This window comes from Equus asinus, chromosome 6 (genome assembly GCF_041296235.1).
Source record: "Equus asinus isolate D_3611 breed Donkey chromosome 6, EquAss-T2T_v2, whole genome shotgun sequence".
NCBI lineage: Eukaryota > Metazoa > Chordata > Mammalia > Perissodactyla > Equidae > Equus > Equus asinus.
Window position 1 is genome coordinate 7,264,860 of NC_091795.1, and position 25,938 is coordinate 7,290,797.

Below are 25,938 nucleotides of genomic sequence, written 5' to 3' on the forward strand. Positions count from 1 at the left end.
TGTGTGATTCCACCTATTATTAGAACAGGGGAAACTAATCCAGGGTGAAAAAAATCAGAATAGTGGCTGCTTCTTTGGTTAAAGGAGTAGGGATTTAGTAGAAGGAGGCATGACAGAAATTTCTGGGGTGTTTGATTACCCTGTATCTTGATATGGATTTGGGTTGCACAAGTATGTGCATTTGTTGAGATTCATCAAATAATACACTTATGAATTGTGCATTTCATTGTAAATCTTACTTCAAAAGAATAAAAAGGACCAAGGATAAATGCTGATCTCTAATTAAGGATATCTTTGTAAGAAGGTGTATATATGCCTGCAATTTACTTCAAAATGTACTGACAAAAGAGATAAGAGTTGTATGGATAGAAGATAAATAGATGGACAGATATGTAAAAAAGCAAATATAGTAAAATATTAGCTATAAAAAGTAGGTAGTGGGTACGTGAGTGTTCACTGTAATATTATTTCCACTTCTCCGTGTTCTCAAATTTTTTTCCATAATGATCTGCTATAACTTTGCATATCCTCCTATTAAGAAGTAAAGTCTACTTTTCTACCCCTTGAACCTGTACTGGCTTTGTGACTTACCTTGGCCAAAATAAGTGGCAGGGTAATGGTGTTCCAGCTCTAAGACTAGACCTCCAGATTGTCTGACTTGAGAATGACTGCAAACATGGAGGAAGGTCCAGATGCTGCAGTCAATGCCAGTGAGAGCCAATCAACCCCAAATATGTAAGAGAGCACAGCCAAGCTCATCAGAGCTCTCTACTTGACCCTTCTTTTGACCAGATGCATGAAGGAGTCCAGCCAATACCAGCAGAACCACACCAGCTGATAGTTGACGAGAGATAGCAATGGCAGGCAATACATGTTGATCTTTGGTATGTTACATAACCTCTCTCAACTTCTATTTTTCCATAGTATCTATTTCCTAAGGTTGTGGAGAAGACTGGATTAGACAGTACATCCAAAGTGCTTAGAAGAGTTGAAAATGCATACATTCTTAAAATTACTGGCTATTAAAACCATCTCCACTACCTCAGGGGGCTTCCATGGTGACCAACTCAAAATTCTGACTGCCAAATTCTTCAGAAATGTGGGGTTCAGACACGATTTGTTCATGTTTGCCAAGCCATTACTCTTTTGTCTTGATGCCAATCCAAACTGAGGCTTGTCATACATGGAAAATGAACCTGCAAAAGAGAAGAAAAAGCAGATTGAATTTAGAGTTTAGTCATTCACCTCGGTTTCAGAAAGTTAAGAGCTCTTTCAAAGAGCAGCCCAGTGAATCAGATGACTTTCTGTTACTCCATATCGTATTGCAACGTGTCATTTCTGAAACTAAAGTCTCCAGTCACATTTTATTTAAAAAACAAGTCACCTGAGCTGAAACCTTGTCCAAAGACCTCTCCCCACCATATGCAAACATCTGTTTTCAAAGAATTTGGTCCCTTACCTATGCTTTCAAAGAGAATTGATGAGGTGCCTTGGCACAGGAATTACAACCCCTTAAAATTACAAAAGCTGTCTGTGCTTCAGACAAAGGTGGCTGCCAAAAGTTCTCGAGTTTATGCAAACTCTTCACTACTCAGTCAGGGCCTCCTCAACAGAACAGGCTTCCTCAAACAGAAAGTAATTAATATCCAAAAGGTTGCTTCAAAAGAAACATCATTTTGGGACCCACTTTGGTGGCCCAGGGTTCATGGGTTCAGATCCCAGGCATGGACCTACACACTGCTCATCAAGCCATGCAGTGGCAGTGTCCTACATACAAAATAGAGGAAGATTGGCACAGATGTTAGTTCACGGCCAATCCTCCTCACCAAAAAAAAGAAACATCAATTTTACACCTGGCAATGAAGAATGGGGCATCCCAGAGTTCTGCTCCACAGGAGGCCAGTGGCAGCAATTATACCATGTCTGGGTCAAGAATCACTCTCCAGAAGGTTTAAATAGGGGCTGGTTGGGCTGACAATTCAATATAAATCAAGTGAGGCACTGTTCATAGTCATCTCCTTTTTTTTTACAAAATGAAATCAAAATATACTTAATCAAAAAACTGCCTTGAAAACAGCAGACATTCTCCCCATTTCTTTGACTGAGGGACACTATAATAAAGTCCAGAATTCTCATTTTGTTCTATGGATCAGGTGTAACAGAGAAGGGATACAGCCGGTGTTTACCCTCCTGTGGTATGAGGACTCCCTGTGGACCTGGAGCCAGGTCTGTGTTCCTTGGGCTGTCCTGGTGTTGTCACCCACCCTTCCATGCAGGGCTCTCCTTAGAGACGGGATATTATCAGGACATCAGTCTTATGGAGGGTATTAGAGTTCTGTGGCTGCGGGGCTGCACACCCTGGGTAGGACGTTTCTGTCAACACACTTTAAAATAAAGATGAAACCACAGCAAGCCTTTATATCCGCCATTTCAGGAGAGATGGTAAAGCTCTCCTGTTTTTGGCTTAGTGTAAAATTTATGGGGGTTTGGTAAGCATAGGCACCAGAGTGTTTTGTATAAACCTTACAGCTGTGGTATACACTTTGTCTCAGAGTTCAGCAGTCCCAGGGGAAGTTGCTTGTGATGCCCGAAGAAAGGTCTTATGCTGTCGTCTATATCTGGCAAACTCTGAAGTAAGCTGGGTTATTTTCTGCAGGAGTTCTCAGAGCCTTGAAAATGCTAAATACATAATGCAGCTGAGATGAGGAGGTGGAATAGGCAGTGCCACTCGAACTTGTTTGATAATGACACACATTTTTTTCCCACAAAGAATTACATTGATCCTCAGAAAATATTGTGGGAAATACAGCCTTAGGGGGACCATGAGAAAATATATGTGAAATGGTTAATATAGTCCCAGTAATAGAAGCAGGCTTCAGTGATCAGGGACAATTGAAACCACAGGCTTTCTAGTGTATCTCCCAGATCCCAAGTTGGGAGCTGCTTTATATAATCCCAGGAAGTGAAGAGAACCACTGTTGAGAGGATACCCTTAGGTGGAGAGAGGTCAAGTGTCCCGTGGATGTCCAGGAAGGACATCAGATAATAGGCAGGGTGAGGCTGCGGTTTCAGTACGACCACCTGTAAAAGGGGAGAGGAGGCCAGATTCTAAGCCAATTCCCATGCCTACTCCTCCATGTGGCTGCCGGGAACCCAGCTGCCCTCAGGGCTCCAGGCTTGTGAGTACACTCTCTCTCCTGATGGGAGGAACATGGGGTACTTCTGCCCACTTGGATAAAATGAAGTGCAGAGAAATGATTATTTACCAATGACACCAAGGAGCCAGAGAAAATTCACTTCTCTCCTTGAACAGCTGCTTATGAAGTGGGAGGAATTCTGGACTTGGCCTTAGGAGACCAGAGATCTAGTCTCAATAAATAAGTCAGATCCTATGCTGTCATTTCCTGATCTTGATAATGAGAAGATCAGGTAAGATAATCTCCAGGGTATCTCTAAACTGAAAAAATCTAAAAGTCTGATCTGTATCAGACCACATTTGCTCACCTTCCCTTATTCAGCACCCCACTGATATTTGTAGATAGTTATCCTGAATCCCATTTGGATGGAAGAACAGGAATTAAGAAGAGTGCAGAGATTAGAAATTCCTTGAAAGAGCTCCTCTTTCATTCAATGAATAAAATAAACTTATAGGAAATAATCCATTTCGTTCAGTGTATTATTATATGTGAATTTTGTATGCCCTTGATTAAGGTTTATTTCAGATTTTGATGTGAATAGAAGTTTTACTCTTGATATAAGGCTCATGTTTCTTATTCCCACATATTATGGGGCAATAGGTAATTATCATCCTCTTGATATTACCAAAAGTACTGGACTGAGTAATCCAGGATTAGATTCAAGTGTGAAAAATGACATACAGCCTTACAGCTTCTGGGTAATAACTGTGTCCACAGCAATACACAATGAAATTTACCCACTGTTCTTAATGATAATGAATGCTGGTAATAATACAAGTTGGTGTTTCAGGATCACCTTTCATCTTAAGACTCAGCTTACTGTGAAATCGAAACAGCCATATATACTTCCAAACGGTATTAGTACAATAGTACTAAATCATTACATGCTATTCTTTACCCTGTGTTGCCATCAATGTTCCCATATGGCTGAATTGTTTATTTTACTAGTTATTATGATCATTATATACACTACAAATAGTGCATCTTACATGATGCTTGCATCACTTTCCATATTCGAGCTTAATGGGTCTAACATTCTACTTTTTAAAGGATTGTTTCCAATTATTGACAAAAGATTATATTTAAGCATCTGATATAATTGCTCAGATGTGCCCATGAAGTGATAAAAGGGAAATTATATTGCTCCAATAATCTCTGCAAGGGCATTTTGTAATAAGGCAGCCATTTTCAGAGGAAGATATATATGTATATACCCTACATATACCATACTTACCTCAAAAAATAAAACTGAATTTGATTCACTCATTAAGGAATGATATCCTACAACCTGTCAAAGAATAAAGTGCTTGAGTCATTTGATTCTGTTTCCAACATCTAAATAGTAAGACTTATCTTGTGGTTGGGTGGATACGGTAGGTGTTCACTTCTATGAGGGGATTTGAGGAATTATAAGATGGCCCAGTAAGCCTACAATAGCTACTAAATCATAATAACTCTAAAATGGCATTTATCATTTTCCATGGGATATGATTTTACATTAGAGATTCATTCTGTTGGATGAAACCACCAAGCCTTTGAAAGTGATATTCTTATATCAGATCAGCCATTTGTACCTGATACTGAGGTTAACTTTGCTGAGAGGAGCTTTGCTGCAGAAAGCTCAGAAGAAGCATGAGCTTATTGGTAGGTGTCTATAAAATAAGGACTGAGAACTCTCAGACCCCCCAAAAAATAGGGTCCTTGGTATGGCCACACGCACCTTCTTATAGTTTCCTGATCTTATTTAGGGCCAGTCCTAATCAAAGGACTGCTTTACTGTGGCTGGAGGAGAAAACACAATTGAGGGCTTCAGTGATCACCCAGGAGCTTCAGATTTCCATGACCTGCTACTTTAATCTGTTGGCTGAACAGCCCTATTGTAGAAATACTTTTTAATGTAAGCTACTCCAAAAGCACTTTAAAGACTTGATTTGAATAAGTATTATAGAGGTGAAGTGGAAGTCAATCCATTCACTCACAGCTTACCCCTCCACACACGCGCACACACACACACACACACACACACACATATTCATCATTGCCACTATAATCAGCCTTAGTAGTTGGCCAACTGCTTATAATAAATGCTTATATTCATACATACTCACGCTGCTAGGCCCATAGAACATAAGCCTTCAGCTCACCTCTGCACTCTTGTACTCAAAGTATCTACATTAGCTAGACAACCCAGATGTTAGAATCCATGGCCGACAGGCAACAACTCTGAACAACAGAACATATTTCAATGCTGGCGGTGGAAGAGGGGACAGATCACATGTAAGAATAGCAAATACCTGACACATAAGAAGTACTAAATATAGAACAAAAAACCTATTTCTTGATTTTGGTTGGTTAGTTTGTTTCCAAGGAACAATTGGGATAATTCTTAGATGGCTGTCCTCAAAGACAGATTCTGGAAACCAAAGGCAACTCAACAAAAATATAGAATTCTAGGCTAAATTAGAGAACACAGCTAACCTGCCGCTCGCCTGTCTCCTCTCTGAGCCACGCCTCCTGAGTCCCTGGTTCTCACAGCACTCCTGGCTTCTGCTCCAGGTCCCTGCCTCTACTCCAGGTCATCCCCAGAATGCCTGGTGCCACTTTTATGCTGGAGCCCTTGCCCTTGCAGCCTACAGCAAGCTAACTGTATCCAAGAACATGATATTTTGTGTTTAGTAAACAATTCTGCTTCTCATCTACTTCTTTTTATTCATCTCTCTCCCGACTCTGACCTCTTGAGCCAGCAGCTTTTAACAAAGTAGAGCCTTCCCATCATGTCATAGCACCACTCAGGTGTTTTGTCTGTTCTTAGAGCTGGATGCTCAGGGCAATGAGAACATGAACTTACTCCATCATGTCAACTCATCTGCTTTCCACTGAGAAGGTGAACAGACCTACCACAAACCTACCCTCAGCTTTGAAATGTTGGGGAATGACAAGAGCTCCTCAACAACCTCTAAATTGGAAGTCAGGAGATCCTAAAGAATAAAAGATGGGCAGTGAAGTATGCACATTGCTATTACTAAAAATACAACCCAAAGACTATCTCCTATTGATGGTATATCCTATTGGTGGATAACCTTGGCTGTGGTTAAAAGTCATATGTACTTCCTAACTAATTCTAGAAGACTGTTATTATCCTAATGTCAAACCCAGATAGGGGCCAGCCCTGTGGCCAAGTGGTTAAGTTCGTGCGCTCCACTTTGGTGGCCCAGGGTTCCACCAGTTCAGATCCTGGGCGCAGACCTAGCACTGCTCATCAAACCATGCTGAAGTGGCATCCCACATAGCAGAACCAGAAGGACCTATAACTGGAATATACAACTATGTACAGGGGGACTTTGGGGAGAAGCAGAAGAAGAAGAAAAAAAGAAGATTGGAAACAGATGTTAGGTCGGGTGCCAACCTTTAAAAAAAAGTGTACTTCTTGGAATCGGAAAAAAAAAAAAAGAAAACCAGACAAAGACATTACAAGAAAGGAAAACCGCAGACTAATATCTTTTATGGACATAGATGCAAAAGTCCTCAACAAAATACTAGCAAAATAAATCCAACGATGTTCAGAAATCTCAGGTATACAAGGCTGGTTCAACACTCTGAAATCAACTTTTGTAATCCATCACATCAGCAAACTAAAGAAAAATCACATGATTATAACAAATGTTAATAGCAAAATGTTAATAGCAGGGGAAATTGGAGGTGCTGATGGTGTATGAGGGAATGTTTTAAAACATAGGCATTATTATTATTTAAATATAGCAAGGCCAACAGACCAGAAGACAATTGCCATTGAACTAGAGTTTGTTACTCACAGCTATAGCGAGGAGTGGGCATGCAACACCACACCCTGAGAGGCCACACGGGAAAGCACTGGGGTCCATCAGGAGGTGGAGGGAGAGCAAGAAACTGTGAGCGACAGGCTTTATTGTGGTTTCCATATGAAGGATCAGGCAAGGCAGGCTCAGCAGGCTTAGGATTGGCCAGTCTGAATGATTTCAGTGGGCTTGGGTCATAGGCCTGTCCCTACTTGTCTAGTACCTGCCCTGGGGTGACTAGGGCAGGGAGATGGTGGTCCTGAGGATAAAAGCCCAACAGAGGAGGTAGTGGGGGATGAGGACACTGGATTGATTGGTTGTCATTTGGAAGGCACACTTATGGACGAGCTTTTTAGTATCTCTAAAATTTGGTAACCCTGGCAGGGGCAGTCCCTCCAAAGTCAGCAAGGCCCTAGATGTCAAAGCATCAGGACACAGAAAATAAGACACAATTATTACAGTAAACTCTCGGTACTTTCCACTCATTGTTCTGTGAATCTTAAATTGTTTTTTATAAAAAGTCTATTAAGATAAAAGAAAGTAATATGCAATGGATGGCCCATTTTTGGAACCATTTGGCTCATTAGGAACCAGCCTAATGAGACAGGGTCGTCTGCAAAGGCCCTGGCCCAACAAGATAAGGCCCCTAACCCATCCACAAGCCAGAAGAATCAGATAGAGGCCACTGAGATCCGCATTCCACAGCCTCTGGACTTTCCTGGGCTCACGCATGTGCCCTGGCACTCAGGAGTCCACTGAAGGTGGCCCCAGCCCCATCACCACAGTAAAAATCACACCTAGGGTGGAGAGATACCTTGCTAATGATACACGAAACACATGTGGTGGCATGTGGAACAACAGTGCAAGTGCAAGGACAACCCCATCTCTACATGCCTTGACAAGGCCCTCCTCCTCAGCCTTTGCCTAATAAAAAAGCCCCACAATCCTGCTCCTTAACGAGCAGGTCACGTGCCCCTTCCGTTTCTGCACCTGCTCCCTTGTGCTTTTCCTGTGCACAAGCTAATAAACTTTTATTTTCTACTCTCATTTGTTGTCTCTCTTGATTTCTATCCTGAGGGACAATAAGAACTCAATGTGCCAGTAACATTTTGGCAACTTTCCCTGGAATTTTCTATGTCTGTTGGATCTAAAAGAGGGGCATTATGGCTGGGTCTTTGTGGCTCAATCCTCCACCCCCAACACCCTCTTTGAAGGGTGGCTGCTGGACAACTTGCCAAAACCAGAAAATCACCCTACCCTCCAGCCAAATTATGTGTCAAGGATTGATGGGAACCTTGACCCTTTGAATGATGTAAACAAAGAAAAATTTGGAAAGAGCATATGTTGTGATAATACAACAGCAGTCAGCTAAAATGCAGGCTGCTGTCTGTAAGATGTCTTCACTGGTGATCGGAGAGCAGAAACCCTCCCTGTGGCCCTTACAGGAGAGAACTGAGGTGAGACACAGGAGTGGGGAGGCAAACATGTCTGGGGGCTTCTACATAAATGAGCTTTACTCTTCCTTCTCAAAGTCTTGCTAATTAATACTTCAGGTGAGATAATTAGACTTCTACAGACTTTGCAATTTTAAATACTCGGCTTTTAACTGGGACCCCGCTTCTCCCCATCACCTGCAGAGAGAGACAGAGAGACAGAAAATGGTGTTTCTTTCCTGTAGTTCTTGCCTCTGGTTTCCCAGAGCTCTTAAAATCTCCTAATCTCTTGATACTAACTTGGAAACACTTTTGCTAACAGAAATCTCTTTTTCTATGTCTTTCACAGAGGTCTGCTTGCATGGCATTAAGAGCGAAAATGCTGGGTGACTGGCAGATTCTGTTATGCTGTGGTGGAAATTTTTTCCATTAGCTTGTTTTTATTTTTAGAGAACATCATTGAAACCTGTGAGTAAAACAGCCTTAATTCCTTCATGCAAAACAATGTCTTGCCAAGGAAAATGACAGAATCTATAAAAGCCTCTTTTACTTTTCTGCACAGAAAAGCCATTGTCATTGAGTCAAGAAAAGATTTTGATATCTCTGAAGGGAAAAAGGAGTAAAACCTTTAGATACTCCAGCATCTCAAGCCACGTTTGTCTTCCACCCAGTGACATGAGGTTCCTGAAAGTTTTCCAGGTATGTGAGAGTGCCTGGAATGACTGACAATCTCCAGTTTGGGAGGGATGCTCAATAGAAACACTGAACCAGATATGGAAGGACAAGTGCGAAGAGTATAGGTCTTCTGTTAAAAACATTTTTTTAACATATCAAAAAAAGAAAGGCTCTCAAGAGTCCTCCCTCCAGACCAGCAGGACGCAGCCCTAGCTCTCTCGCTCAGGCAGGAGAAGGTGGGCTGAGAGAGCCCCGGCAATCTTCAGATTGTGTGGTGGTGTTTTCTCCTTTCATTCCTGCTCCACTCTGACTTCATTTTATAATAGGCTGAGTCATGTCATGATTAGTCGAGATGTTTCTTTGAGCGTTTTCCAAGCTGCCAAGAATATAGTGTCCCTTCTCTTTTCTGCATCAGTCCTAGTTAAAGGATGCCTCATCTAATCAGGAGGCATTAACTGTGCTCAGAATCCTCTCAGACTGCAGCAGGCTCTTAATCTGTCTCTGATGTTGAAGATTAATCATATTGCAAATGCCTGTGATAAAGTCCAGTTATTTGCCCTGCATTTGCTTAAGATCATGCAAAAGATCTTGTGACAAGCTGCCCCTACCCAGGGTTCTAAGACCCTGCACTGAAGGCAGGGGCTAGCCAGTGCCCACATGTTGTTACTAGTCCCACTGTAGGTAAACTGCAGCACAGAAACTACTGGTGGTCCCTCCACAAACGTCGCATCACCATTCTCTTCTTTCTGTGAAGCTCTTCTGTCTTCTGAAGTCACATTTACAAGCTGAGATACATTCTGTGTTTCATCATTTATGAAATTGAGAAGGGAGAAGTCACCTTTCTTGTCTTTGGTTACCCTGAAAGCAGGTGTGCCGTTGTTAAGAGAACAGGAATAAAGTTCTTTGTTCCAGTTAGAAGGGAACATGAATAAGGTACCTTGTACTTGGAATATAAAAGAATAAATAATGATGCTGCTGGCTCTGAAGAAGGGATGCGGCACCTGGAGAGAGGTGATGTGGATTGAAAGGATTGCAGACTTAGCGTTTGCTGCAGGACCTGGGAGATCTTTATCCAGCTTTCCTATATTTTGTTTTGTTTTGTTTCTTCTTTTGATGGAAGGAAAGGTTTTGAGAGATAACTCTAGGCAGCTGCTTTAACAACCTCAAAACTAGAATACTGTGTTGGGGAGTTACAATATACTTCAATTTGTTTTGCTTTCACTTTTATTTTAGTTTTTTGACATTTAGTCCTGTTTCAAAAATGGTCAATTAAAATACAAAGATAAATGCAGAGAGATTCTGTTCATATGTCCCATGCAGTGCGATGACTAGTCTTGGCTTCAAACCTGCACGCTGAATTTCTTGGAAACCATTCTGTCTCCTAACAGTGTTTAGTTGCTTTTATCTCCTCACTTTTGATTTTTTAAAAAATGTTTCTCTCCTTCCATGTGAAATTTCATTTTACAAAAAGAACTGATGGCAGACATTGAGCCTGGCAGCTCCTCCATCCAGAGGAGAGAAATGAAGAGCAATGCTGAGAGCTGTGCTGCATGAAATGCTTTCCCTGCCCACCCTCCCCCAAACCCTAACTGGCTCTAAAAAGACATTGTGAGAACAGAAACTGTGCACTGACCTTTATACGGTGATTAAGCTACACCTCATCTCCTGTGTTTTCTAAATAGACAGCAGGGATGTTTTCTCAAAAGGGAGAGAAACTATTGCCAACAATCTCACGTTATCTGGTTTTTTTTAAGGTCACTCACAGCCCTATTATCTACTGCTCCCTGGTAGCCCAAGGGATGGGCTCAGAGGGCAGTCCAATATTTTTAACATTAGTCTCTAAAGGCTTATCGTTGTGACTTGGCCAAGGCAGGGGTAGCTATTACAGACTTCTTTCTGATGCTAAGAGGGGATGGAAGTCCCTTTGTTACCAGTTGGTGGCTGATGTTGGCATGTACATGAAAATGAAAGGCATGGCACATAGCAAACAAAATGGTATTTTAAATGTTGTTGTTCAGTTTAGGAGTCTACAAATTAGACTATTAATGCTAAATTGGAGACTCATACATAGTAATGAACTTTGAAGTTTAGTTTAGAGATGAGTTAAGAGATACCTATCATTTTGTGTTAATACAGACAAGCTGGTCTTAGGGAATGACAATGGGAAGATATACAGAGTAAGTGAGCACAGAAAAAAGCTTTTACAAGCTATTCACGTGGAAGTCAAACAGTCGTGAATGCGTGGGATTTCTTCCAAAATGCTCACATTCAATGTGTGTCACTATCTATGATAGCAATAAAGGACAAGTTTGAAAAATTGCCTGCAGTTCTCTTTGCTCTAATTACTTTCAATGAGGATGTAGATAAATTGACTAATGGTGGACATGGAAGACTTCTCTTGATTAATGTGGATAATGATTTGATAAACAGAGAGCATAAAATGTTTCCTTGTATTTGATAATTTCACTAGAATTTATTGTCTAGGATCACTGAGACTGACCTGTGGAGTTTATAATCTCACATTAACATCACACGGGCAGTGTGTGACAGCCTCAGGAATGCATGCATAATATCCTAGTTTTCCATAACATTCATGCATTGGCTATTAAATCCTTAATTCAAAGTAATGGGCAACATTTATTGAGTCCTTACAAGGTGCCAGCTACTATGATAGATACCGTATCCATCTTTAATATCACAACATTACTTTGAGGAGTTACTATTATTATTTTCATTTTACAGAATGAGAAACTGAGGCATGGGAGAAGGTGGTGGAGTAGAATTTCAAATCCAAGTAATTTGACTTTAAAACTTATGCTCTTCATTACTACACTAAATTTTCTGTAACCACAACTTTACAAACTTCCATGAATAAATCTACAATTTAAAATATTTCAAATGCTTTGATTTAAATTTTCCAATATTACATTCTGATGTAACAAATCTCAAGATTATCCACGTCATTTAATTTGTCTACATTGGGTTAGACATTCTTGAAAATGGAACTACCCTCATCAGATTTTCTCTAGAAGCTTGTACTTCTTAAAAGGAACAAATGAATACCCTCACTGACGTTATCATTACCGTCCCTGCCTATTCACTGAGCCAAAAAATATGCTAAGCATTGGTCACAACAATCTCATAGACTACTTGCTTGTGGAATTTGTCCACTTTTAATGCCACTTCAGGTTTCAAAATATAAAAAGAGTAGTATCACACAAATGGAAGTGGATTGCTGTAGACAGTCTTATTTCATCAGGTACGATCACTTGGTTATTTAGTACAACTCCTTAGAAAGTTAAGCACATGGCCCAAGCCTTTTAATGATGGCATGAGCTATTTTTCTCTAGCATTTCCCAGCCCTAATACTGGCAATGTGCTTTCCACAGGAATTGCACACTTAATTGACTACAGGCTACGTTGAATATTTGTCCTTCCCTGACAGAGGAATTCAGGTTCCTCTGGCTGTGTGCTTGAATGGATGGCTTCATTCATCCTGACCTTGTAATGCTATTGATGCAACAGGAATACTGAGCTAGTTGATTCTCTGTAAAACTAAGCACAGATGAAGCACTTAGGGTAAGGTTGGGTGTTGTCACCACGATTTGAAATGACAAGTTCTGATGTGATTTGTATAGCTGAAAAAAAGCAAAGTGGAGTCACAGGCACACAGTTTTTCTGAAAGCTCTTCAATGAAAAGTGGATAGCCAGTGACTAAGCAGCCATGAGAAGTAGTTGATCTATTCAGTGACTGTTGGTAGCAGTTCTGCTATTCTATTTTCCATTCCATGTAAACCAAGGTAAAGAGTTTTGGTATCAGGCATGAGACACATACAGATAGTCATAGACAAACTGAGCTTGTCTTAATGGTCTTATTTCTTTGTCTTTTTCTTGCTACTTACATACCCAAAAGCAAGATTTTAAAGAATATTAATATCTGCTGTCCAGTGATTACTATACCAATGTATGCCAGGCACCAGCCACTAAAAAAAGGAGGAAAGGAAGTTATCAGCTCATGCAACTAACTTACTAAATCATCGATTTCATCCTCTCAACACCCTAAGAGTATGTAGTGTCATTGTCACCAAGTACAGTGAGGAAGCTGAGGCTCCCAGAGAGCGAGTGACTTACTCAAGTCCCATAAATAAAAACTAGCATAGCCACCCTTCACACTTGTTTTACTGGCTTCACAGTCCACTCACTGTCTTGACCATCATGGCCCGACCTCCATAAAACAGGGAATTTCGCATCCAGTGGAAAAGAATATGCACTGAGGAATTTTTCAAGGCTAAGGATATATTTCCTTATTAATTCAACAAACATTTATCTAGATACTATCACACGCACATCATGTGCTGCATGCTGAAGAGATAAAGTCATAGCAATAATAATAGTGAATATTCGTTGAGAGCTTGCTATTGGCCAGACACTGTAGTTCACTCTCTCATTTAAATCTTACAACAATATTATGTAGTAGTTACTATTATTTCCCAAACTATTTTGTTTAAAAAAATTGAAGATTAGATAGTTTTGGCCACTTACTCAAGGCCAATGAAGTGGTAAGTGGTAAAATGAAATCCCTGGAAGTGCAGAACCCAAGGTCTTAAATTTCAAATTAAAAAAATGAAAAGTCAAGAAGTGACATTACAGATATATGGAACATCACGAAGATGGAACTGCATGAAACTGGATGGGCATTTGGAGAATGACTAATACTGGAATTGAGGCCTACGTGATTCAAAGCAAGTTGTATGCTGTTATAAGAAAGCAAACAGAACTGTCAAAGGGTTTGTGTGCAGTGGAGAGACATTGATATGGTCTATGTTTTGTTTTTTTTATGCTGTTGGCTTATGATCAATATAGCTTAAATTTCAAGTTCTCTGTTCTGTGGTAATAGATTTTTATAATTCTTCATTCCTCAACTAGAGATCCATTTGAACCCGATTGTATTAAGCAAAACTCTTTTAGTTTTTTGTAATAATAATCTCCTCAAAACCACTTAAACAAAGGAGAAAAAGAGGCCAAGAATGTGAGTGGGGGAAGGTGTTATTATGTCAGAGCTAGCTACATCAGACATCTCTGTTTCTAGATGTTCAAAAGAGGTCATAAAAACGTATCTTTCATTCACTCCATCTGTTGTCTCTGCTTTGCTCCACAGGTGATGGCAGAGATGATTCCCCAGGCTTACCTGGTCCCTAGTGTTCATGACCAGCGTGAGATAAGCTCCCTATTCCTGGGTTCATATGGATACACGGTAAAGGGTTCTGCTAGGTCATATGCCCACAACTGGTCTGGTCCCAGTCAAGGGGAATTCTCATTGGCAGGAAGAGGAAGACCTTGAGCTTGATGATCCCACCGGGCTAGGAAAGGGTAGTTTCCAAAAGGAAAAGATGAGTTCTCTTCCCTCACAGTGAAAAGGGAAGCTGAGTAGGCAAAAAATAACAAATGCCCCCTACACCAATGCAGATGCCTGTAGGATCTGAAGGGAATGATAAGAAAAAAACTCATTACTCACCCCTGTCACCCCATGTGGCCTTCCTTGGACACAGAAATTCCATTGTTACTGACTTCCTTAGGATAAGGCATTGAGAGCTCTTTTTAAAATGACAACTATGTTATATGGGAAGGCAAGCACATTAAACCATTGTCACCCATTAACAGTTTATTAGGAAAGAGCTTTTCAGATTATCCGTTTTATCTCTTAGCTTTGCCCAGGGCAGGCTCTGAGTAATACATGTTTCTGAAATGGTGGGTTCAGTTAATAGGCAAAGACAAAAAAATTGACCTTTGAGGAGATTAATCCTGTACTGCGTGCTCAAGAGCAGATGACAGTGAATTCAGAAATCCTGACTGCAGTTTACCCTTAAGTTATTGGGACAACATCAAGAGGGAGCAGTGTCCAGACACTGGACGTAGTTATGACGGCTTAACGTTCAACAACATGTACCTGGCATGATGTGAGGCACATTACCTAAATCATCTAATCTGCTTGAGAACTGTCAGGCACACACTGTTATTATCCCCATTTTATGAGGGAGGAAGTCAAATAACTTAATCACACAACTATTAAACTACAGAGCAGGATGAACACCCAGGGCAAGCTGACTTCAAAGCCGCATTGGCGCTATCAGGCCACGCCAATACAGACGCTACAGAAGAAATGTGTCCATTGAGTGAGCGTTCACGTGGATGGAACCTGGGTGTCATTCCAAGTCTGAGGCCCTTGAATGCTCTCGGGTTTTCATAGACTCTTTGTGGGAGGGCATCAGTCATTATTTTCAAGGCATGTGGCTCTCTCAGCATGCCTTTATGGTTCTTCCTCCAGTTATTGGTGCTTGTGTCTGTTTGCAACTTCCTGTTAAGAATATTTCCTGGACATAAAAAGATTATATAGCTAATAAGAAAACAGCATAGAGGAAAATCACCGACAGCTTGTCACCAATACCAAATGACAGCTGGAGCCTAGTCTACTGGCTCTATTTGTCTTTGCTGGATGAGGACTATGACAGGGCAGGTCCCTGTGTCTGCAGGTGGAACTATAGCCCCAGCCACGGGAACCCTCCCTGCCATCGGGGGAAAGCTCTGTTGAGACTGCACCCTGTGTCCTACCATACCCACAATCCTAGTCTTAGGCTTAGGGAGTACTTTTTGTAAATAAAATAAAATAAAATAAAACGATAGATTTAGTTGTATTGACCTTGGGAATCTGGATGGACATTCATAAATTGGCACTGTTTGGATAGCCTAGAACTTGTATTTTGCATGTTAACACTTTCTATGTTTTCCTAAAGTCTATCTACATCTGCCCATACTCCCATTTTTCACCTAGATCTGGAATCCTGGACAATTTTCCCCTCAAGCAACAAGTAAATTTTAGGAGGTGAGTGAGTTTTATGTCATAATTACCCTAGGGCTCACAAACCACATTCCTGTCAAGTAGGTGTGCTGGCTGTGCAAGCACCCAGATGCACATATATACTGAGGTTGAACCAAATGTTTGCACAGCTTCAGCTATAATAAACATCTAAGATACTTTGGATCCTACCTCACTCCTTAAACACATGCAGAATAATTCTAGTCAGATTTGATATTTAAGTTTCAAATGGGAGTTCTTTACATGAGTGATAGTAAACCAAGGACCCACAAAATAAATGACTGATAAATTTGATATGATAAAGGAAATTCTAAATGGAAAAAAAACTAATAAACACAGACAAAGGTAATAAAAGAAAGACAATGCCTTATAAACAGGCAAAAGTATAGACAGACAATTCACACAAAAAATAGAAATGACTATAATATAAAAAATAATTAAGTGAAATATTACTCAGCAATAAAGATGTAGAAATGATTGATGAATGTATTATGCACAACTGTATCATGCAACATAAGGGCATTCCTTATGCTGAGTGAAGAAAGCTGATCTCTAAATGTTATGTTCTGGGGGCTGGCCCCATGGTCGAGTGGTTAATTTTGGCACACTCTTCTACAGTGGCCCAGGTTTGTGGGTTCAGATCTCAGGCACAGACCTATACCACTCATCAGCCATGCTGTGGCAGCAACCCACATGTAAAATAGAGGAGGGTTGGCACAGATGTTAGCTCAGGGCTAATCTTCCTAAGCAAAAAATAAAAACAAAAAAAGTAAAGGTTATGTACTGTATGATACCATTATATGACATCCTTGAAGTGTCAGAACTAGCGAGATGGAGAATAATTGGTGGTTGCTGGGGGACAGGGATGGGGGTGGGGGGTGGATGTGACCAAGGGGTAGTATGAGGGAGTTCCTTTGTGCTTCTGTACCTTGATTGTAGTAATAATTATACAGATCTATACAAGACATCTGTACATGGGATAAAATTCCTGAGAACAATTACCCACACCCACTACACCCACAAAGGAGTGCATGTAAAAACTGGTGAAACTAAACAGGATCTGTAGTTAACAGCATTACATCAGCACGAATTTCCTGATTTTGATATTATACTGCTGCTATATAAGATGGCATTTTTGCAGGAATCTAGGTGAAGGATTTGTGGGGCTCTATGTACTATTTTTTCTTTCTCTTTTTTCTTTTCTTTCTTCTTCTTCTTTTCTTTTCTTTTCTTTTTTTTTTTTGCTGAGGAAGATTAACCCTGAGCTAACATCTGTTGCCAATTTTCCTCTTTTTATGCTTGAAGAAGATTAGCCTTGAACTAATATCCGTGCTAATCTTCCTCCACTTTATATGTGGGTCACCACCACAGCATGGCTGAAGAGCTGTCTAGGTCCACCCCCAGGGATCTAAACCAGCAAACCCAGGCTGCCAAAGCTGAGCTCACCAAACTTAACTGCTACACCACAAGGCTGGTCGCTCTATGTCCTATTTTTACAACTTCCTGTGAGTCTATATAAGAATTAAAAAAAATAGCATTAAATACTCAAATCCAACCTACTTAAAGAAATGCAAATTGAAATTGTGAGACACTATGTCTTACTTATCATGTTGGAAAAGTTCAAAAATAGTTAATGTTGGGAGATGTTATGGGTTTAGTTGAGTCTCCTCAAAGCATGTTGAACCCCTTACTCCCAGTGCCTGTGAATGTGACTTTATGTAGAAATAGGATCCTTGCAGGGGATCCAGGTAAGATGAGGTCATCAGGGTGGGCTCTAATACAATGTGACTGGCGTCCTTATAAAAAGGGGAAATCTGGACGCAGAGACAGACATGCACAGATGGAAGACATGTGCAGGTGCAGGGGAAAGACAGTGATCTATAAGGCAAAGAATGTCTAAGGCTACCAAAAGCTGAGAGAGAAACTGTCCCAGCTGGACAAACTGGAACAGATTGTCCCTTGCAGCTCTCAGAAGGAACCAACCCTGCCAACCAACACTTTGATCTCAGACTTCTACCCTCCAGAACTGTGAAACAATAAATTTATGCTATTTAAGCTACCCAGCTTGCGATACTTCGTTACAGCAGCCCCAGGAAACTAATACAGGAGAAGTACAGGGAAAGAGACACTTGCATGTACTACTAGGGAGAGTAATAAATTGGTGCAACTCCTTTGGAAGGGAATTTGGCAATATTTCTCAAAATGTAAAATCACGTATCAATCGACCCTTTATTCACATATCAATTCTACTTCTGGGAATTCATCCTAAGGATATACTCTTGTATTTTTCCGCAGATGCATTTTCAACAATGTTCATTGTAGTGTTGTTTTTAATAACAAAATCCCTAAATAACCTAAGTTTCCACCCAGAGTAAAATGGATAATAAATTGTGTGATTCCGTGTAACATTATACAGATCTATGATAACTTCTCAGCACTTCAAAAATCCTAAAGCTCTGGAACACTGAAGTTTTAAAAAAAAATTGCAGCAAACTTATTTGCTGGTGAAACCTTTTCTATGTTGTTGATAGTCTACTCATTCCAGGCCGGGTAAATAGTTACCTGTTACATTGCAAAAACATCAGCAGTGCCAACATCAATAAGAAGTGCCTCCTTGGACCTTCTGGGAGTTTTATTATATAGAGCATTATCTTCCTGAAATTTGAAAAATTTTAATACTGAAATACATCTGACCCAAAGGATTTGGAATAGGGGAATGTGAGCCTGTATTCACAGCTGTTAAAACATATGTGATAAAAATATATGGTGCACGTTGGAAAGTCCACAAGGTATATTATTACATGAAAGAAAGCAAAGATATAGGATGGTATGTATAAAAACTTCTTTGGCTAAGTGCTTATATATGCATAGACATAACTGGAAAAATATATAAAAACCTAATTAAGTTGTTCTACTCTGGGAATTGGGATGAATTCTGCCCTAATTCTCTGCCGAAGCTGTCCTGGTTCACAAGGTAGCGCAATAAGGCAGAGAGCTGTTCAGGTTCTGGCATTGGCAGTTGGCTTTCAGTGGCTGGGAACCTTGCTCCACTCTGCTTGACCTTGGCTAACCTTCACCTGATTTGTCTGACAAGACGAGTTCTGAACAATGTGCCCCAGGTGTTAATACATTGCCTTCTTTTGGGATTAGTGTAGATTAGATACTCATCTCTAAAGAAATTGATAAATACGATTAGCATGTAAAGGAAAACATATTAGCTTATTGTGCTCAATATCACCAAAAAATAGAATAATTAGTAAATACTTCCGAAATATGAATGCAAATAGCAGAAGTCATGTTAACAACAATAACAAACACACACACACACAACAGGAGATTGTAAAAATCCATTAATAACAACAAAATCTCATTCTTTATTATTTTGCCTTTACCTGTAGTATCTTGTTAAGGACTAACTTTAATTGAATTGAGCCCTTAGAGACAATGTTTGAGGAGGCACATAACAGATTATTAAATAGTTACAATGATGCAAATTAACTCTAGGAAGTTTAGAACTGGAAAGGATCTTAGAGCTAACATAGGTCAACCTTCGCAATTTCAAGATGAGAAAACTGAGGCTCAGAGTGGGAGCAGCTGCCTCAGGACACGCAATAAGGAGAGAGATGAACCCAGAGCATAGGCTCCCTCACAGGTGTTCCAGCACCTTCTCTCTCATGCTCCCTCTCCCTGGCAAACCTGAGCGAAGCTTTAGTGGCTACTAAAGGCTTACTGCCCAAGCCACTCAACCCAGCCTGGTCACCTTGCGCCAGGTTCACACGTGGACTCTCTGTCCTGTCCCACTGCTGTGGGTGGAATAGCTCTCACTTCAGAGTCTGAATATCCAAATGGGGATATTTTTTGTTTTGTTTTAACTTCCAACTTTCATTCCAGGATCCAGGATGGTCCAGAGATTGAGATTATAATCTTAAATGGAATAATAATACTAATTGGTTAATAGAGGGGAAAAAAACATTACCTTATTGTAACATTTCTTTTTTTTGGACATAAACTAGCTATTGGCTCAAATTTATCATTCACAGTTCCTACTGGTAGCCTTTATCAGGTAGTTAATTATATTCATTGTATTCCTATACTTGCCTCCTGGTTTTGCTTTAAAAATCTCTATTTCCATACTGTATCACTAAGGTACTCTACAAACCCATTATCCTGTCGTGGTTGACTCTCATATGATGTTGTATTAATTCCCTTTCAGTCTAGTTACCTGTTTTTTCCTCCTTTATTCTTTGTTCTTGTCGTGTGCACTCCCAACCCATCTCCTGCTCCATCCTTTGCCTTCTCTCTCCTTTCTCACCCCCCCCCCTCCGCTTCCCTCCTTCCTTTCTCCCTCCCTCCATCCCTCTCTCACTTTCCCAGTCACCACCTGTGCCCTGAGGGCCCTGATCTCAGCTCTAGCAATCCTGAGGGAAGACAGTCCTTGAAAGACCCACAGGTTGCCCTTCCTCTGCTCCTTCCTCTGTTTCTCTATTAATTCTTTTGCAGGTAGATATCATAAAATCAGCTAAAAATTCACCTTTATTCTTTCACAAACAAAATCCCTAAGTCTCTTTGTTTCTATTATCTGAATGTTTAGATTTTCCTACAATGCCAGGTAATAATTTTCCATAAGAACCAAACCGGCCTGCAAGCTTTTTTAGTACCATTGCTAATGGAAGCACCAGTGCGATCGCAGAGACCCCAGAGCTACTTGCCTGCCGCTGACTCCCTCTGGACACACCAACATTTTCCCAAATGTGTAGATTTTGTGGGAATTTTACTGGAGAATCTGAACACTTCACCATGGTATAAATATATCAGACACAGAATACACTTTGCAAGTCCTTCCTCCCTTTTCTCACAGCTGTTTATTCAGGAGTTGCTAAGGGGCGCTCCTGTGTATCCTATCGGAAACACAATGGTTCCAAGACACAAGTGTTCATCCTTGGTTCTTCTTTTCTTTTGCCCTCTAGGGTCCTGTGAATCGCTGACTGGAGCACAGCAGCCCTCAAGGCATCTGACCTGCAGTCTGCCCCAGCTCTTTCTTTAAGTGGCCAAGAGCATCAGGCTATGAGAACTTAAAACTCAAAATGCCAGATTTTTTGTACAGCCTGTCGCTATTTTCTTCTTGGCTCCCAGATTCTGGTGACTTCTGACTTCCTGTAATTAGGCTTTTCTGGGCTAAAATCTAGAGAGTCCTTAAACGAAAGGGCTGTCTTACCTGTTATAAATGAGAACCCCCCCCCAAATTAAAGTGCTTGATTCTTCTACCCTGTTACTTTTTCACTTATTTTCCTATCTCTTTGAAGGTCATCAGTATTTAGGCATTAAAGAGAAACCTGAAGAGAAAGTAGACAAGAATGGTATTTTGAAAGCTTGAAGGATTTGAGAAGTAGGCCAGATACTCAGGATAGATACGCAACTCCTCTACAAATTAATACCTGTAATCATTTCATCTTATTATAAATAAATAAAGCTTACTAATTTGATTGTAGGATAAAGATCATTATAAGATATTTTGATAAAGTTGGTAATATCTAATGTTGATTGACATGAAAGAAAGCATCAGATGTTCTTACACAGAGATTTAGGGGCACTTTTCAACTCAAAGAAATCCTGATGAAGTTGGCTGCTCTCCAGGCCTTTGCTGTTCAGGAGAGGAACACACCATCAATAAGAAAATGCAGGTATATATGGAAGTGGATTCAATGTGGCGCTTTGCCTGTGGTTCATTTGATTAACTCTTCTGGAGAATGGTAATATCTTTCATTTCTTAATCTAAAATTCTAAGTTGATACACAACAACATTAATTTTGTAGAGTCTAAAATTTCAAACTTAGTTTCAAACTTCAGTGCAATGCGTGCATTCATTTTGCTGGAACCTCAAGGCACTTGCGCAGAGCCTCTAGGGACTGACCAGGAAGGCCCAGCGGAGCCCTCCCTTCGTCATCCACAGACTCTTACACATGCCTCTGTAGCGGGACTTAGCACACTTTTGTTTGTGCATATCTCTGTCTCCTTACTTAGACTGTTATTGGTGGATTATGTTTTATTCCCATATCTAATGCAGTGCCTGGCACATATAATTCCTCAAAAAAAGTGCAGAATAAATGAAGAAACAACTTATATCATGCAAGTACCTCTTAGCAAGTCAATACCACAGCACAGCTCCTTGAGAAACCATGGCTACACAAAGCAAGATAGGTTCCTGGTGTAGCAGCTGTTCAGTCATTAGGTGCTTAGATAGAGATACTATTTCTATGTCCAGGTAACAGGTTATGAGGAGTGAGGGTGAGGTCTGTGCCACAGGAGAAGCGCATAAGCAGCAAAAGTCTGCAAAGATAAAACCGCTCCCGGCCCGGCTGCGGGAGTTTGGTGAGACATCTGTTGTGAGGTTGTGTGAGCTGGCCTCCCTCTCCCCAGTAATAGACTACCACGTAGGAAACATGGAGGAAAGGGCCCAGTTTTCAATCCCAGTGTAGCCATTTCGTAGGTCTAACATCTCAGCAAGTCCCTTAACTACATTGAGCCCCCAAATCCTTATTTGTAAAAAAAAGAAAAAAACAACGTAGTAACTACATTATTGTTGCTGTAAAATAAAATAAAATTATAACTTACTGTTGTAAGAATTAAATTTTATGAAGCATGTGAACATTTCTAACATCCTGCCAGACATATTTTTAGTGCTCAAGTAATAAACGGAAGTAGAATCCAAATCTGAATGTTGTCTCTGAGGAATTTATATTTTCCTTATGGGAAGACAAGTTTGATTGCATCAGAAAGCTAATAACAAGATATGAGCTGTTTTGGGGAAATATGGATCATAAATAACTTGATGGAATGCACCTCTTCTATAAAGCATGATTTAGCGATTGCCCTGCTGGGCAAAAGGGGCACCTGTTTCTAAAGCCATCTATGTTGCCCTGAGGTCACCCTACACTTTGCTAAAAGAAGTGCGTGGTACTAAATTATCTCTATTTTGAAGATATAAAGAAATGCAAAGATAGAAAGAGAAGTAGCTTTGTAAGGTCACACAGTCAATTAGTGACCAATGAGGAAGATAATTCAAGAGTCTGGATTCACAGACTACACTCAGCTATATTGTTTATCTTGGAGGTACAATTGGAGCCCAGGTGTGATAAGGAGATGGATTCTGTTTTCTTAGCACTGGAAGCGAATGCCAGAATGAAACAGACCAGGGTTTATGTTTTATATTCATTTGACTTTTCCTTGCTTTGCTCCCCTTGAAACATTACATCTGTAATTTTTTAAAGCTGCCATTATAATGTGAATAAAGCATATTCTCTTTCCTCTTCTTCCTCTCTCTTCTGATCATTGGAAACCACAAAAAAGCAAGTGAATGTGATAGAAATTAAGTCTTGGCAGTGGGTATTTGTTTAATGTATTGATCCTAAGTTGCTATTAAGAAAATAATTAAACCATGATTTGGGGGCGATTTTATTTGTCTGTTATGTGTGAAGGACATTTATTTGCACTAGTAGAAAATTAATAAAATTTGATGCTGTTATATGATATAGGGTATATCTAATCAAAAAAAGATAAATTTGCTAATCTAACTAGATATTATTAATTTTTAAAAAGCAACAAAATTCTTCATTAGCAAAGAATTCAGTTCAAGCCACTGGACTCTAAAAGTCAAACAGTTGCTTGTGTTTTTTCTTTTCTTTATAAATTCAGCATTAAAATGTTTTTCTTCTTTTGCATTACATTGTCATTGGAGTTCATGTTGTGTTTCTTTTATTATCACAGAGGCTGCAAATCTTTATTTTCAATATTCTAGTCTCAGAATAGGAAATGATATTCAGCACCAGGGCCTGCGCACTCACTTAGAATGAGAATGTGTTCTATTTGGAAAGCAATTGCATAGGAAGCAGCAGCACTGGAGCTGGAATAATTCACATTGGCGAACTTGGCTATATGATAAAAACATTGCTGAATTATTGGTACAATCCTGAGATCAGGATAGTGCCTTCTTATGCTTTCCTTTCTTTACCTCCCTCTGCCAAGGTCAGAGTGTAGTCATATTTTGATGATTTTGAATTTCAGCATTGTAGCACATTTGCATTTTCCCTATTTTGAGAAAAGAAATCGTGCTGTGTTATAAATGTTATAATGGCAATGTCAGGGTAAAGAAGCCCCCCTCCTCTTTCTTCCCTTGACAAAGTTTTTGTTTTTCCAGTGAGAGACAAAACGGTAAAGATGGATTATAATTCCCTTCTTTTTAATAATGAAGAACACATTTTATAAAAGGCATTTAGAGCTGCAAATTAGCAACTACACCTGCTAATTGATTTTTTGATTTTTTAAAATGTATTCAAAACAGGATTTTGGAGAGAGATGCAGAAATCTAAAACATGAATCATTTAATTCTCTAAATATTCAGTTAAAGAGTTCAGTGCAATTTCAAACAGCAAAGAAAAAAGTATCACTGTTCCCCCAGGAGAGATGCTGTAATTTCTTACGATTTGATTCTTTTCTTGTTTACAGATTTCCTCTAGTAAGCTATTCTTTAAACTTTCTATTGAAATATAATATGCATAATACAAATGAACGTGTCTATGTAACCAGCACCCGGGTCAAGAAGCAGAACAAACCTGGTGTCCTATAACCCCCTTGAGCTCTGGCAGCTACTGCTCACCCGCATGGCGGTACCCACCACTCTGACCTCTGTCAGCAGAGATGAGCTCCACTTGTTTTTGTATTTTATAGAAATAGAATCCTACTGTATCTGCTTATAGTCGACTTTTGAACTCTCCTTCCCTTGGCTAGGTCCTAAGTGCCTTTGTGCGGGACTGCTGTTGGTGGGGGCATCCCTTTGTCCACACTGAAATTATTAACAAAAACCTTATTCTTCGGCTCAATTTAAGTCCATCAAAGTACAAAGGAATGAGAAAGAATCTGAAAGTTTTATATTTGAATGAAATTTGAAGTCTGATTCCTCCAAGCTCTGAGGTCCTGCGATTCACAAAAGAGCTTTTTAGAAGTGCATCTTGGCTTCTGCTTCTAGCAAAGATCAAGTAGTCCTATTCATTCCAGTCCTCCTGACAACTATAAAATGCTGGAAAAAACACAGAAAGAGTCTGAAAGGTATGAAGAAGGCAAACTGCCTCGGAACTCAGCACATGAGAACACATGCAGTACTGACACCCTGTGTCTCAGTTTTGCCTCTCATATATCCTGGATGGGGTGGCAGAATCTTCAATTGTAAACACCAATAGGGACAGATCAAAGAAGCTCCAAGAAGAGCCTGTTCCTCTTAGCCAGGACCCTGGGGAAAGGCTGGTCTAACAGAACAGAAAACTTCTTTGACAATGTCTTCCATACTGCAGACAAACACCAACAGAACCCTCTCATTCCCGTGGTTTCAGCAGGCTTGAGAGGGGAGCTGATTTTCCAAACCACTTTCCCACCCACATATGTAAGCAGTAGTGCTTTGAAGCCCCTTCCCCATAGAGACAAGCAGTGCTCCAATCCCCCTACCAGGGTAAAGTCAATCAGGTCTAGCTGTGAGCTGAGCCTTCTCCCTCACCAAGCAGCAATATGATATGACATTGTGAGGAAAGTGAAGCTATTCAGCACTCTACATCATCTCCCACTCAATGTCAGTGGTGCCTAGTGGGAAGCTGAACCTGCTCACCTACCTGGCATCAACCAGGGGAACAAGGTGGTGTGATATAGGGCAAGTTGACACTCCACTGCCTCATCTCCCTATCCCCAATGTCACTGGGCTTCAGTGAGGAGCTGAGCTTCTGCCTTAATCTTGTAGTAAAAAAAGTGTTTTTTGAGTCAGTCCTCAGCTTCCCCCTTCCTTAGTGTCAGTGGGGCTCAGTGGAGAGTCAAGCATATACTCCCTCTGGGAGACAACAAGCAGTCTCAGTAGGTACTCACTTTCACTGGGAAGGTAAAGTATCAGCAGGGCTTGGGGAGAA

General features: G+C 40.3%; 1 long non-coding RNA gene across 2 annotated transcripts in view; it reads left to right on the plus strand.

Moving 5' to 3' along the window:
• The window catches only part of LOC123286398 (uncharacterized), a 31,640-nt gene extending 7,935 nt beyond the window's left edge, over positions 1 to 23,705 (plus strand). Inside the window, exons 1-6 of one of the 2 annotated variants that reach the window (XR_006528718.2) lie at positions 8,380 to 8,469; positions 8,795 to 8,913; positions 9,008 to 9,144; positions 14,279 to 14,374; positions 15,950 to 16,000; positions 20,962 to 23,705. This is a non-coding gene — a long non-coding RNA (uncharacterized lncRNA). Of the gene's footprint in view, positions 1 to 8,379; positions 8,470 to 8,794; positions 8,914 to 9,007; positions 9,145 to 14,278; positions 14,375 to 15,949; positions 16,001 to 20,961 lie in introns of those variants that run through there. The other variant, XR_011504275.1, reaches the window with a different exon arrangement.
• The last annotated feature ends 2,233 nt before the right edge of the window (positions 23,706 to 25,938 follow it).